The following is a 4,411-nucleotide window of genomic DNA, read 5'->3' as shown; positions in this document are numbered from 1 at the left end:
TTTCACTTAACATTATATTTTGAATATTTGCCTACATTATTACACACAAATATTCTACAAAATGAAATAGTGCTCAGTGGTATAAAAGAACACTCCGTTCTCCCCGCAGCCTTATCTGCTTTGTCCTGTCTCAAGAGGAACCGCTTTCCGTTATGCTATAGCAGCTTCTTTTGATACACAGTTCCATCTTTAAAACTAGTATTATATTTACCTGGCAGGGGAGATACCATGATCACGGAGGTGGTTTTCCCAGGGTGATGCTTAACCAGTGCACTCTGGCTCTGCTCACCCCTGAGACTTCCTGCGCGATCCGTGGAAGTGGGGCCCTGGTTCGCGCTTTCCCCTGATCCCCTCAGGTTTGAGCCCACACTGGAGCTCTTCGGCCTCCGTAGTTGCGCTCCCTGCGTTTTGCCCCCAGTTCTCACAGGACGAATTCACTAAGTGGTGAGAGCGAGCTACGTTGAGAAGCCCAGTGTGAGTTCTTAAGCAACTCGATTTTCTTTTTGCCTGACTTGTCCGTGGAAGAAAACCCGTAAGTTTGAACTTTTTTGCTGGTTTTGTATTTGCACCTCCGCTTTTTTCATCCATAGGAAATCGTGGGGAGTCCTAGAGCGAAGAAAGGAATCCAGACTGGGAGTGAAGGAGTGCAGGGGTGAAGATAAATCAGAGCAGCAGGTGGATTTGAGGTCAGAGCTCGGGAAGGCAGGGGTAGTGTCCACGCCACAGGGGCAGATCAGGAATTGGGAACCAGAGACCCAAGCTGGCCAGGTAGGAAGGGGTCTGAGACAGAATATATTAAAAGAGTTTTAAGAATAAAAAAAACCCTAATATTAACATCCTACTATTTCTTCCTTTACCAAGAGTATACAGATAGTGAAGACTTTTGCTTTCTCTTACCCTCTTTCTTGAATCTTCCTGATGTAATTATATTTTAATTTTTAGTTAAATACATATTCAGTGTTTTCATGATAATTAGGAGAATATTGTTCACTACCGATCTAAGTAATGTGCTATGACTATGTTTTCTTTCTTGTGTATTTTTAATTTTTTTCTTGGAGTTAATAATTGTCATTTTCATTTGCTTAAATTTCTTTGAAACATGGTAAGTCTTCCTGCCTTCCAATAGCTCTGTAAAATGGCTCTCTATACAATTTTCCACATGGTCAAAACTGTCATATCACTTATCAGTTCCATTTCATTCTGTAAAATTCTTTCTGTGCACCTCTGGCCTCCTACTCCATTCTGGACTGATTCTCTCTAGATTTTTAAAATGATGGACTGTTGGGGCACCCGGGTGGCTTGGATGGTTGAGCGTCAGCCTTTGGCTCGGGTCATGATCCTGGGGTCCTGGGATCAAGTCCCTCGTTGGGCTCCCTGCTAGGCCGGGAGCCTGCCTCTCCCTCTGCCTCTGCCTCTCTCTCTCTCTGACTCTCATGAATAAATAAATTAAAAAAAAATTTAAAGAAAAAAAAATGATGGACTGTTATCAATTTCAGCACATACCTTCAATATTTGTATTATTTGTTTATAAAATATATTTTCTGTAATAAAGTAGTGTGTACATTATGAAACATAAATAAAAATAGAAAACCCAAAAGGCTAACATAAAAATAAATTTAATATTATTTCCTTTATGTGCCCCTAAAATTGGCTTTCACTCACTGGGGTGTGAGACCTCTGCTCTAGGTTTACTCACAATATCTTGGAACTTTTTGCCAAAAATCTAGGAAATCCTTTTGGCTATTTCTTGTGTTGCATCTTGTTTCTTGGGTTCCATGTTTCATCCTTCTGAGTTCTTTCTCATTTGGATGGAGAACGTCTTGTTGCTTCCTAAGAAAAGGTACAAGGGAAGTATATTTCCTGAGATTTTCCTTGTCTCAAAATGTCTTTATATAAGAGAATGAAAATACAAGTGACAGGCTGGGAAAAAATATTTTCGAAACATTTATCTGATAAAGGACTTGTGTCCAATATATACAAAGAACTCTCAAAACTCAGCAATAAGAGAGCAAATAACTCAGTTAAAAAATGGGCAGAAGATCTGAACAGATACCTCACCAAGAAAAATATATAGATGTCAGATAAGCATATGAAAAGCTGTTCAAATCATATGTCATTAGGGAATTGTAAATTAAAACAATAATGAGGTCCCACTACACGCCTATTGGAATGGCCAGAATTCAAAATACTTACAACACCAAATGCTGTGGAGCATTCATTCATTCACTGCTAGTGGGAATGCAAAATGGCATAGCCACTTTGGACAACAGTTTGGCAGTTTGTTACAAAATTAAACATAGTATACAATCCAGCAATTATGCTCACTGGTATTTACTCACATTATTGTGCTTTAAAAGTCATTTGAATTGGTTCCTTTCTGTGTGGTTTTGCCCCCAACCAAATACACATTTAGGTTCATTTTTTTTTTTAACTTCAAAAAGTGCTTTCTTGAAACTCAATTTTTTTAAAAAAATATTTTATTTATTTATTTGACAGAGACACAGTGAGAGAGGGAACACAAGCAGGGGGAGTGGGAAAGGGAGAAGCAGGCTTCCTGCTGAGCAGGGAGCCCAATGTGGGGCTCTATCCCAGAAACCTGGGATCCAGACCTGAGCCAAAGGCAGATGCTTAACGACTGTGCCACCCAGGCACCCCAAAACTCAATTTTAAAAAAAATAATTTGTGAGATATTTACCTGGTTCCAAAGTCAAATCTATAAAACCAGATATATTCAAAGAACTTTAGTCTTTATTCCTTTTCCCTCAACCTCAATCCCATTCTTTTACAGGGAACCATTGTTTTTATATTTTAGCCTTTCATTTAAAAAATATAGTCATATATACATGTATACACGTACATTGTGTGTATGTGTGTGTGTGTGTGCGCGTGCGCGCGCGGCATGCGCGCATGCGCGCGCATGGAGGGGCTTTGCAATCCATTTCACTGGCCCTTCTTGTGCCTTCCCTTGCTAATTGCTGTGCTGTTTCTTCCCGCTACTCTTCTCTTCCCTTTTGCCCTTTACCTCATGTTTGTTTCCTCACCCCTTATCTCTCTTTAGCTCTTCATTCTTTCCTTAAGTACTCTCTTTCAGTCTAGTGGCTTCAGCTACTACCGATTTAGAGTGATTGGAGTGGGGGTGATGGTCCATAAAACTCTATTTCTCTAGACTTGCGGTTTTAACTTCCTGCTGTATATGCATTTGTTTTCATTTGTAGATTTCTCAAGCTCTACACTTCCCAAAGTGCACTTATCATCTCATCTCACCCTGTTGTAGCCTCTCATCTTTTTCTGTGGTTCTTCTATTAAGAGCACCTTCAACCATCCCAATGCCCAAGGTATCAGCTGTTGGCTCAGCACCTCCCTAACTCTCAATCCTCATATTCAATTGATTTCCAAGTCCTACGGAGTCTACTTCCAACTGGTTTCTTTCAAATTCCTCTTTTCCTCAGCATTACCACCTTCTTTAGGGTCTCATTATCTCTTTTCTCAACCTGGTAGAAGTTTTTCAATTGATCTTTCTGCATCTGGACTCTCTGTGTTGCTTTGGTCCTCCATCAATATCAGAGTAAATTTTCGGAAACTTAGGACATATCATTTTTCCAATTTAAATCATTTGATTGCTTCCTGTTGCCTTAACATTCAGTGATTTCTTTTCTGTAATCTGATTCAAGTCAGCTTTTTCACATTCTCTTTCACCATATCTCTCCATGTATACTTTGTTCCATCAACCACTCTGAGGGCTATGTTTTTAGCCTGAACACATGGCTCACTTGAAAAATTTCTTTGTGCTTATTCTTCCCTTCCTGAAACATTCTTACCCTCTCTCTATGCATCCTAAAACTGTTCATTCTTTAAGGCACAGCTTAAATGTCATCTTCCTGGAAAAGTTAATTGTTCCCGGTTCAAAGTTTGTAGAACCCCTCTTCCTAAATGAATATAGCATTTATCACGTTATTTTATAGTGAGCTGAATAAAGAGCAGTTTCCCCATGGTAGAATTTAAGTTCCTTGAAGGAAACGGGCTATTGATTATTTATCTCTTTGCCCCCTACCTTAGTACAGTGCCTGTCCTTACTAATTGTTTGTTGAATAAATGTATGCTCAATAAATATTTCTTGAATTGGATGTGAATCATTTCATGATGGGTGATACTAATAGGTGCCACAAAGGGACTATCCATTTAGTGATTGATGCTTGTTTTATGGAATTTATTCTTGTTATAGTCATTTTATATCTTTTAGCCATCCTTAATTCTTTCCTTCCCACTTTCCCACCATCCCTGTTGTCACATCTGTATTCACAGTATTTTTACAGCCATCCCTCTCTTCCTTCCCATCCCACTGACACTACAGTAATGCAAGCCCTTACCATCCTATGCTTGACAGTTTCTGTCTCTCTTAACCTCTCTGCCT

At 39.4% G+C, this 4,411-nt stretch overlaps 1 pseudogene; it reads left to right on the top strand.

The window, feature by feature from the left end:
• Positions 1 to 203: 203 nt before the first annotated feature.
• Positions 204 to 346, top strand: LOC116635926 (annotated as a pseudogene).
• Positions 347 to 4,411: the final 4,065 nt, after the last annotated feature.

Source organism: Phoca vitulina, unplaced genomic scaffold (assembly GCF_004348235.1).
Source record: "Phoca vitulina isolate PV1807 unplaced genomic scaffold, GSC_HSeal_1.0 scaffold11, whole genome shotgun sequence".
Classification (NCBI taxonomy): Eukaryota; Metazoa; Chordata; class Mammalia; order Carnivora; family Phocidae; genus Phoca; species Phoca vitulina.
Note: the sequence above shows the minus strand (reverse complement) of the source record. Positions and strands in the feature narration are given on the sequence as shown.